This window comes from Mytilus galloprovincialis, chromosome 8, assembly GCF_965363235.1.
Source record: "Mytilus galloprovincialis chromosome 8, xbMytGall1.hap1.1, whole genome shotgun sequence".
NCBI classification, from domain to species: Eukaryota; Metazoa; Mollusca; class Bivalvia; order Mytilida; family Mytilidae; genus Mytilus; species Mytilus galloprovincialis.
The window spans coordinates 16775453-16788040 of NC_134845.1; positions in this window are offsets into that span (position 1 = coordinate 16775453).

The following is a 12588-nucleotide window of genomic DNA, read 5'->3' on the forward strand; positions in this document are numbered from 1 at the left end:
AATCATAAAAATACTGAACTACTAGGAAAATACAAAAATGAAAGTCCTTTATCAAAAGGCAAAATCAAATGATTAAACACAATAAACGAATGAACTGACATATTCCTGACTTGGTACAGGCATTTTCAAATGGTTTTATAGCGCTAGACCTCTCATTTGTATGACAGTTCATCAAATTTCATTATATTTAAAACGATGCGTGAACAAAACAGATATAATAGGAAAAATTGTCAAAATTTGGGTACAACATTCATCAGCGTGTCACAGTCTAAATCAGAACAAAAACAAACATATATTTAACAAAGAAGCATATAAAAGCATTATGTCAAATTTAACAATCACATTCATTACTTACTTGTTTAGTTTTTTTTTTAAATCAACACATAAATGATTGAAATATTTGAAGCCCTGTGGATGAATGGCTAGGTTCACACCAACTCTAGTGAAGAGTCGTCTTTTTGAATGTAAACGTCACACAGGAACAGAAATACAATAATGTTTTCGTTCAAAGTATTTTCAAAATTATTATAGAAAATAACATAATGGCATCATAATAGAACATAACATATATATCAAAGAGTCACAGTACAAAGCACACCAGAAATAATGAAAGATAACGCAAATACCACATTGACAGGATGAAGAAGTACCGAGTGACGTCAAATGGATAGCACCGAAGGTAGACCAAAAAGTAAAAATAAAATTAACATTAGAACAAAGACAAATAAAAGAACAATATAACACGTTATTAAGATGATAAACAACGTCAGTACGCATAATCTATACACCTATACCATCATGTATTTATTATTTGTGAAGTTGATACCGAATAGTTATCAACAAGGTCTTGGTACCTTCCGATTCACTTTTTAAGAAATAGGACGAGACGTTCTTTGACATACCCCTGGTTCATCAAAGTTCTTCTCAGACACTGATAACGTTTTACAAAGTCTTAATAGATGCTGCAAGCTCTTGAATACAGCAGGTATTAGTTCATTATATTGCACCTTTGATTCGTAGGTCAGGAAAATATTTTTAAGATTCGATTGAGCTGAAGACATGCAGTTATTTCTAAGATATAATCGTATGTGGGGAAACTTAATTTTTAGTCATGACAGTGACATTTTCAAAACTTGTAACGCTTTGGTATTGTTGCAGGATTTTGACGCTGTGTTGAAGATACCATTTATGACCTTGGAATGCTCTCTGATCGAACAGGCGTCTGGTGTATCTACTAAATTTAGTCCTGGGTATCTATGATGAGTTTATTTACAGCCACTGGGTCGATGCCACTGCTGGTGGAGATTTATTTCCCCGAGGGTATCACAAGCCCAGTAGTCAGCACTTTGTTGGGCTGACATGAATTATCATTGATATGGTTATATTCATAAATTAACTGTTCACAATATTTAGAATTTTTGAAATACTAAGGCTTTTCTACCTAAGGCATATATTACCTTAGCTGGATTTGGCAAAACTTTTAGGAATGTTGGTCCTCAATGCTCTTCAACTTCGTACTTTATTTGGCCTTTTTAACTTTTTTGGATTCGAGCGTTACTGATGTGTCTTTTGTAGGCGAAACGCGCGTATGTTGTATATACTAAATTTAGTCCTGGGTATCTATGATGAGTTTATCTATGTCTGCGTTGTTGTCTCTTTTAATGAATTAACGTGACCCCGAATCAATTCCGGTAACTTACCTATACCATTGTTTATTGAAGATTTTATTTCTAGTCCTTATATACTTCAAAAGAGGGGCTAAAGATACCAAAGGCACAGTCAAGCTCACTTTATTTTGTTAATGCACGATAAGGTTATCCATATATGTAGTATGTTTTGTTTTATGTATATTTATAAACATTAAATGATAGAGACATGATTTGATCTTTCTTTGGTACATTGTTCTGTGATAAATTTTAAAATTGTACAAATCTTTATTTTTGAAAGGATTTTCCCGAATGATCTGTTGTAATCAAACACATAGTCTACTAGATTTAATGACATTACACCTGATGTTCGAGATATTATTTAGGTCATATTCGACCAAGGCCGTACATCCTCATAAAGTATCCTAGCCTAATTTCATATTCAATTATAATTACTATTTATTTATAATCAATATATTTTTTTAAACTAAATCTATCGGTCATTATGTTGAGCATTTTCTTCTATTTCTAATATAAAAAAAAAATAATTGTACTTATATGTTTTCACATCAGGTCATTGACCAACCAAAACATTTAGTAATTATCTCAACGGTAAATTGTCTAAAATACAAGAAATGTTATGATGGTGATGCATTGTTAATTGTTTTTTGTGGTACTTTGCGAATTTGATTTCTGTTTTAGTATGTTAAAAAATCATGTACAAGAATTTGATTTGAATCGATACTAGAATTTGACCGAGAATGTTACTTGATAAAAAATCTTACATTACCATTTTGAACTCGTCGTGTCAATTTTGAGATTTGAAAAAAATAGATATATACTTTTTTTCTTTTCCGTTATCACATTAGGGACCATGCAGTTTATTTATTAAGTTATCCTTTTTATGTGTAGATATATTTTGGATGGGGCTGGGTTTGTATAATATCATCCTGATTCGCATTTTTTTTTAATACTACAAGGGAAACAATATCTTCTGAATAATCCGTTTACAAGTGTTGAACAAGATATTTTGTGTTTAAAGTTGTTTTGTCACGAAACATGAGAAAACAAATAAAATCTTTTAAAGTTTCAATGGAATGATAAGTTACTTACCAAGTGGCTTGCAATTTTCATACACCTTAGCAATTCATTTATTCTTTGATTCATGTATCGAAGGTTACATTTTTGATATAACTGAACAGGGATTACTTACGCCTATATCTAGAGGAATGAGTATTATTTTAAGCCATTTGCGAAGTTATACCAAATTTTTAGTTAATGCCTAAGAGACAACGATATGTAACTATCCACTACTTCACTTTACCATTTGACAATGATATTTAGTCATCATTAGTAGTATATAGATAAAGTAAGATGTGGTATGAGTGCCAATGAGACAACTCTCCATCTAAAAAACAATTCATAAAAGTAAACCATTATAGGTCAAGGTATGGTCTTCAACACAGAGCCTTGGCTCACACCGAATAGCGAGCAAGGGTCCAAAAAATTAGTAATGTAAAACCATTCAAACGGGAAAAGCAACGGTGTAATCTTTATTTTATTAAAACGAGAAACGAGAAACACGTATGAACTACATAAACAGACGACAACTACTGTAATCAGATTCCTGACTTAGGACAGGTGCAAACATTTGAAACGAGATTAAAAGTTTTAATGGTACCAAACTTTCTCCCTGTATAACATATTGTTAGCAATAAATTCCATTTAATTGTATGCATACAATATAAAAGAATAAAGGTGTCAGAAAACTCAGGCAATAAACTGACCACACTAGGGCTGTATTTTGTTCCATGACCAACAACATTACTGAAAAGGAGAACCCTTGCACTGAGTTTTAAAAACGGTATTGATTTAAAACCTAATAGACATGATGAAATTATGACCCAGTGTTCATTGTTACTTCCAATGGCAGCACAAAGATGCGTGTAAATCTTGAAACTTAAATTAACACGTGTACACACTTGGTCATTTATGGTACTCCCCTACCGACCTTTATCTAATACGATTCATAACTTCCATATGCCTCACTTATCTATACATACAAATCAAATTACTATCCTATTAACGATATCACAGCTTTAAAGTAGATACATATACTACAAAGAGTACATAAGTATGTAAACATAACAAGATTCATTAAATTGATCTTGTTATAAGATATACTAAACATGAGTGATATAAGTTTGTGTTTTGCAGGATTCATTTCCCGCCATGGCTAAAAAAGAACGAAACCAACTGACACATAATAATGTAAAAAACACAACAAAGAAACATAAAAACTAAGCCACACGAACCCCATCATAAACCGTGGGTGATCTCGGGTGCTCCAGAGGTGTAAGCAGATTCTGGTCCACATATTCCACCCTTCGTGTTGCTTATGTTAGTACAAACCTGGTAATAAGTCTATTTTTGTAGGTCACATTCGTGAAAAGGTGAAAATATTGTGGTTACGAAATTAGAAACATATCCGCTTTCATATATGAAACGGACATTTCAACCAACCTGTGATGGCGTGCGTAAAATATACGAAGGAATGATTACAACTTTGCTATTTGGAACTCTTTAATAGCTTCTTTGTTTTCAGCAACCATCTATTAAGTAAATCATGATAGGAAATACAAGCCCGGGAATATTTTACAAATTGGCAGATATATACCCCGTATGCAGGCTTTGATTGATACTACATAGAAATGGAAAGTTCACAATTGGGAAGCTGAAATCATCTCCTTTCCTGTAAAGTTTTTTGTTCAACCGACTCTAATTTTCAATTGCTAGATGTAGGTTCAGATATGAGTCAGACTTACCTGTATATGTTCTATCCTTTAATTAACGTTTGAGGGGATAGACGCGTTCGGCAATTGTCACCAGAATATAGCAGAAAGTAAAATTAAAGGATACTGCTTACTTCTTTTCAATCTTACTTAGAAGCTTCTGTATGAAGTCAGTCTCATATTTATAAAACAACAAGCCGACAAGAAGAGGGCACAGTTGGTTCCATCAGAATGCAGATTGTTTCTGAAAAAAAAACACGTCCTCGTATTGTAACAAATAAGTTGTCAAATCAAGAAACCAAGTATCTTGATAGTGTCAGTTTCAAAGAATATATTTTTTAATCAGATCAGCTTTTTAATTAGTAGGATTTATACCTCTCTGACACAGGGTACTGGTATCTATGTTGGCCATTCGTTTTCTTTTTTTCTGAATATGCAATTAGAAAGCTAATATAAGATCGTGAAGAACTGGCTTTCTAGCTATAAGTAACATCTATAAATTCTTTAACATTTCTTTTTAACAAGAGTTATACACCTTAGTATGGCTATAATAAACAAAACAATGATATTTGTTAAAATGGTCTACATAATGCCATAAATTCGATTATTTTTTATTTGATTAGATAAAGCTGAAAGGTCGCACACATTAATATTGTAAATAGTTCTCAAAGCCTGTAAATAGAAGCAAAGAAATAGACCGATTTAGTACTATAAATTAAATTACAATCCAATGTGGTGGTATTCAATGAACCTACCATATCTTCGCATTTGGTTGTTTTTAGAAAAAACAACGACGTTTTACTTCTATTATATGATATGCAGTTTTTTTTATTCATATTGAGTCGTTTCAGGGTGAAGTAAAAAAATATGAAAAATGATATAAAAGAGCAGATTGCATGATGCATAGAAAAATAATATTATCTTTTTTTTTTTAATTTCTATTCTTGGTATTATTTTATTAGTTTTGGTTGGTATAGATTACAAGCCATTCTAGATGAAAATGATAATAAATTGGTTTACATTTATTGTAATAGAATGGAAGTTATGAGTTTGTATTATATTTTTTTTTTACTTTTGTTATATATACATTTATCGTCTTGGATCCTTTTTTTTAAGGTTGCAGTAAATCACGATCTGTCGTATTTGGTTTGACATCTATGACATCAGTAAGAGTACCTAAAAGAGGGGCGATACATGTAGATACCAGAGAGACAATCCAACTCATAAATCAAAAATAAACTGACAACGACATAGATAAAATAAAAAGAAAAGAAAATAGATAAATATTAGTACACAAGAAACAACATAGAAAACTAAAAACTTAGCAACACGGACATTCCTCTCGCCACAAAAGAAAATTGGGGTAGGAGTGATCTCAGTACTTCGGAAAGACAATCCGATCGTGCTTCACATGTGACAACCGTTGTGTTGCTCATATTATGACAAAACCGGTAACTAGTCTTATAAGGTAGGTCATATTCATAGAAAAGGGAACGGGATTGTAGTTACGACATACGTAACTTATCCGATATCTTCTGTGAAACGAACTGTCAACCAACTCGCGATGGCGTCCGTAAAATTTACTTCAGATTCCCAAGCTGTTTACCTACCATTGTCAGAGAGTCTGTCTTTTAACTGTGAGAATTGTGTAGAGTACACCGACAACCAACTTCCGCAATTGATTTGCTGGGTTACAAACATTATACATTCGTGAAAAGGGAACGGGATTGTAGTTACGACTTAAGGCCGTACTGTGACCTATAGTTGTTGGTGTCTGTGTCATTTTGATATCTTGTGGACAGTTGTCTCATTAGCAATCATACCACATCTTCTTTTTAAGGAACATGTCCGATATCATCTGTTAAACAGATATTCCATAACGGTCAACCAACATGTGATGGCGTCCGTAAAAAAATATGAAGAGGTGATTTCAACTTTACTATTTGGAACTTTTCGTTTAATAGCTTCCTTGTGAGCATCAATCCTCTATCGAGGAAATCATCCTAGGAAGTACAAGCCCGGGAATATGTTATCAATTGGGAGTTATATACTCCAAATACAGGCGTTGCTGGAATGTTTCTACATAGAAATGGATAATTCACAATTGGGTAGCTGAAATCAGTTTTGTTTTCAACCGAACCTCATTGTCAATTTCTAGATATGAGGCAGACTTAATTGTATCGTTTGTATCAGTTATCTCTAGTTCGAGGGGATAGATGCGTTCAACATAGTAGCCAAATTTTGAATTATTTAGTGAGAGAAAATCATTCACACGTAAATAGCAAAAAGTAAAGTTAAAGGATATTGTTTACTTCTTATCATTTCTTTATAAGAAGTTCCTGTATGAAGTCAGCTTCATAATAATAAAGGAAAAAGTCGGCGAGAAGAGGGACACGATTGGTTCTAATGGGAATGTCGATAGTTTATAGAAAAATACGTCCTCCCAATGTAAGAACTATGTTTTCATTCAAGAAATCAAGCATCTTGATAATGTCAGTGTCAGAGAAGGTTTTGTTTGAATCGGAGTCATTCTTTACTAAGTAGGATTTATTCCTAACTAAGGCAAAATACTTGTTTCTACGTTGACCATTCTTTTTCTTGAAACAAAACAATACCAACACTTTTAACGCGTTAGTATACAAATTTTAAATAGTATCATGTTTTTGTAAAATCTGTACTGAGAAACCTCTAAATCAAAGTAAATAAACTTATATTAGAAAAAGAAGGTTTTCAATTATCTAAAATGGTGGTCGCACATGTTTTTGATAGAAAGTTTGTAAACATCTTCAAACGATTATAACACTTATGAACTTCAGTAGTCCTAATTTTTTTTATCTTCTAAAGGTAGGCTGAAACCTAAATATTTGAATGCCTTGGATGTAAAAATACATGATCCAAATAGATGTAAACTCTCCCCAGAAAAACTTAAGATTGCGCTAGCAGCAAACATCATCATTTGATAATTGTGTTTATAACTTGATAATATAAAGTAGGTATATAAAAGGTTTGATATCTTGGAATTTAGTAATAATTGCAATGTTATATCAGTTCGACATCCGAATATTGAAATAAACATCCTTTCTGTCTACAAAAAAAATAATGAATGCCACCTAAAAGAGGGACGAAAGATACCAAAGGAACAGTAAAACTCATAAATCGAAAATAAACTGACAACGCCATGACTAAAAAACAAAACAAACAAAAAACAGACAAACAATAATATACAAGACACAACATAAAAAACTAAAGAATAAACAACCCCAACCCCAATAGACATTCCACTTAAATGCTCGCTTAAATGTAGTTTGAAATTATGTCCTAGTACAATAATTTAATACAATATATGTTTTTGTTAATGATTCAAACTTCACTAAAATTGCAGAAATTGGCATAATTTAATTCTAGTCATCAACCTAAGTATAATTTATTGTACAATTACCGACATTTACAATGAACTGATTTTTGCCATTTAAAAATATAAACAAAATGTCTCGGATAAGCGTGTATATTTTCCGTTTAGGTAAGTCATTCCCAGTTTGAAACTTAAAAACAGTTTTAAACAGACATTTAAATTCAAAATAAACAACAACACCGCATGCGAGCAAAAACCTTTACATGAATAAGAGCAATGTGTAACGTTTCTTTATAAGACTATTTTCACCGTAAAGTATGTAACAAAAATGTTGTTACATAACTTCAATAGCATATTATAGACAAGGTATCAGATAAAGAAACTGATCCCAGATTTGTATTAGCTTGTCATCTTAAATTAAATTTTCGGTCTATGATTCAGTTATACATTTAATATAAGTATATCCATTTAATGAAATATAAACATGAACTGAGCCTATCATAATTCAGGAACCTGTAATTCAGTGGTTGTCTTCTGTTGCTGTATTTCATATTTTTTTTTGTTCATTTTACTGTATATAACTCAGTCCGTTAGTTCTCTCCTTATAATTATTTTACAGGTCATATCGGACATTGTATAGCACACAATATGGTATAAGTTTTATTCATTGTTAAAGGCTATGGGGACTTGAAGTTTACTTCCGAGTCCTTTGGTCTCTTTTAAAGAGTTGTCTCGTTGGCATTCAAACAACAGTTTCTTATTTTTATATTTGAATACAAATTCACGCAACGAGCTGAATTGGTATGGCTCCATCGCTAGGCGATAGAAGCGTTATAGGGTCCAACTTAGTTTCTGCTGCCGCAGCTCTAACGTAATGTTTTCTTACGAAAATGTTATGAACATGCAAAATGCTAAGAACCATAACTTCCTGACTGAGATCGGATTTTGCCAATGAGTCACTTATCGTTAAAGAGTTATGCCCATTTATAACTTAAATAATTGCAAATTTTTTCGTTTTTGAACTCTTGATTAAGTTGGCTTCATGCAAAATTTGTAAAATACAAAATCAATAGATAAGTTCCTAATAGACTAGCAGTGACATCGTATGTTCTCAAATGTATTTTCACGTATTTAAACAAAGCCTTGGCAGATGCATTCATATCCAAAGAAATGTTCTTCCCTAATTTTTATCCAAATAACCCTATCCACAGAAACACATTTTGAGAAACCAGGAAACATTATTGTTAGTCTTAATTGTGCGTGATTAAAAATTAAGAGTTCATTTCCCTTTTTCGGAAAATAAGTGTAATTTTTCTCACCGGAAAACATTTTTTCTCAACATTACTGTAAAATGCATTGCAATAAGTGTACTGGAAGGATATTGGTAAAAAATATACTGATTGATGATATTTCGTATTATTGATGTATATATATATATATATATATATATATATATATATATATATATATATATATATATATATATATATATATATATATATATAATGGCATCTATGGTACATGAGTACGCCTTAAAGTTATGGTAGTGTACTATAATAGTTGCTTAAACTTTTGAGTTGATTGAAAGTTTATTATTTAAAAGTTAAATAAAAGCTACCCATTAATAAATCATACAATACTTTAACTGTTTTATCGACAAACATGTTTAAATCGTGTGAAAGTTTATCTACCTTTGAAGTTAAATATTATTCCACCATTCGATTTTTTTATACATAAAAATGTCAAAAAATCATATCATATTGTTAATATGTTTCGTATTTCATTGATATGTCCCTTCCTAATTTATTTATGAAAGTTTGTGGCCACAAGTTAATTTTTTTTTTCTGTTTAGTATTTAATTCATAATAAGATCCATTTTGTTACATCTTGTGATCAATTTTATCTGGCAATCGCCAATGACAGTCAGCAGGGTTAAAGAACATCAGTTGTTCGACCTGTTAGTCAAATGCGTTTTGTTTAAATATACTTTTTCACTTTTTTGGTCTTTTGGAAAATGTTGTTTGTGCTGTTTTTAGACCCTTCTACAACGAAGAATCTAACATTGTTGGGTTGATGTTTAGACGAGTTGTATATATATATATATATATATATATATAACTCGTCTAAACATCAACATCAACCCAACAATGTTAGATCTGTAAATTTGCTTTCGCAAATTTTTGGTTCTTCCCTCGCCGGGATTCGAACCCATGCTACTGTGATATCGTGACACCAAATCGCCTGCACTGCAGCCGTCCCACTAGACCACACGACCACCTGGGCTCTAAAAAAAAAGAGCTTTCGCTGGCCGTGTGTTACCTTTCCTCGTCAGTTTTAATCTAGCGGCGTACTACAGTACATGATATATAAGGCATGTAGATGTTATATATATGTAGAGAAAACATAGAAACCTATTATTAAATAATAAAATTATCTTATATTGGAAGCAGAAGAGATTTTGCTGTCTAGTTTTTTTATTACCAGCACTACGATGCAATGGCATTGGATGATTAATGACATTTTATTGTTTCATTGTTATAAATTATGAAGATAAAAAAAAACAACAACAGTACATTTATTTTGTTTTTGGTTATCTCCTTAACAAACAGTCCTTAGACCATTGAATATGATTGTATTTTCTGATATGTGTGAGAGAAAAATCCTTGTAACGTGTACAATTATGCTATGCTTTCCGATAAATTCTGTTTCTTCCAGTTTATGATAGTAAGTTTCGAGAGTTATAACTATAATATAACACCTCAATCCAAAATAGGTTCAAAATGCCAAACTACCAAAGCCAACGGAACGACTAAAAACATCAGATATTTCTAGTGTTATCACTAGCAAAACCTCAAAAGTGAATGGCAGGTTTGTATAGTTAACATTTATCACTCAAATTGTGCGAGCATCCCAAACAGACCTAATTATTTAACATGACAATATGTATGATTTCACAGCAAAACATGTGTATTTATATATATTAGATGTACAACAAAATTAAATTGAAACATCCATACAAAAAGGCAAATGAATCTATCAAAGACGTCAATAAAAATGTTTTTGTAGTTAAAATAAGTTCAATGTAGTATTATACAGTAAAACACAATGACATATGCTATAAAGCAGAGAAATAAGTGTTTATATACGTGTATGCGTTATATAAAGTATATTGCTGAAGAATATGTACGAGACTAACAAAAATGATGGAGTAAACATCCTCAATATGTTTTTATATGAAATTAAATACAAGAGATTTGGACTGCAATTTAGTAATAATTGGTTGACATAGCATAATTCTACAGATTTCATTGACAAACTGAACTTGTTGAAAATAAGATGAAACTAGGTCTAAACTTATCATCTTTCTGTGATTTAGTGGTATTGATAATTTTTTTGGTTTATACAATATTTGTTAAAGACAGGTATTTGTAAGTTTTAAACCATATTTTTAAACGATGTAATTGAATCCTAGTACATTAGAATAGTATATGGCCACGTAATCAAGCTAGTGGCGATATATTACAAAAAAAAATCTGCTGAATATAGCATGATATTGCCTTTTTATAAATTAATTTCAATAACTTTAAAATTGATATATGATATTGCACTTTTACAAGTGACTTCTTTGATAAAAATGGCTATTTATATTTATATTTGAATAGTTCCTTTCAGATAATGTCTGTTTTAAATGCAAATGTATTTACAATTAAGATCGGTCTGAATATTGAACGCAGTAATTACAACTTTATTTAAAAGGGTTATTGAATAACTGAAAATACACGTGGTTTAAATGGAAATTCAAAACGTTTAAATTTTAGTGGAGTATTTTTTTTTTCTTCATATTATTATGAATAAGATTGGTTATCATTATTGTGATTAATATGTAGTTAAGGACAACAACGTACTATCCTTCAAATACACAGCCCCCAACTTGACGTCTCACTGTAACTGAACAAATTACGAATTCAACTAGACCAATGTTTACTCCTACTCCTAAATAACTTGTTTGGTAGGAAAAGAAACAAATAGTAGACGTTAAATGACAACAGGGAGAGGGGTTTATACCATCTGATCTGATGAAGCATCTATCATCACTGTCATCGACCCTGGTGGTATTAAAATCTTATTAAATCCAGGTCGAAAACAGTACGTCATACTCACGTTGCATCTATTTAAGATAATGCCCTCATAGCATAACAAATATACAAAACCGAACAATCAATTACAACCAATATCGAAGTTGAAAGTTCAAATAAACATTCCGACGAACGTCATCACAAATTGTAGAAAATTGAATAGAAAATATGTGTGATATATGACCACTGCTTTGTATTGGTTGTCACATTACCGAACGACACTTATTATCAGGACTGTACATGCACGAGGAACATGAAGGCTGTCACATCTTCAGCAGTTACTATTTACCCATCCAGAGAACTTATGTGTAACTTCTGTGGTTCGTTAGGCTCAGTTTGTAATTTGAATGATGTGTTTTGGTGACTTTTTTCTGAATGACATGACAACTGCGTCATTTTAATGCATACTATAAGAACACATATTGGTCGATGGTTTTGCATTTAAGCATAATAAACAGCAGATACGAGTTCAATACCTTTTTGTATTTCATCTTATGATTGTTTTGCTACATTTTGAATATTGTTCTGTGGTAGTTATTAACAAACACAATTAGACAAACGTTAATTATAAAAACTTCGATCAAATCAATGATCATTTATATTAACAAGTTATTATTCGGACTCAACAGTTTCTAGCCTGATACATGACTTTTTTGTTTAAC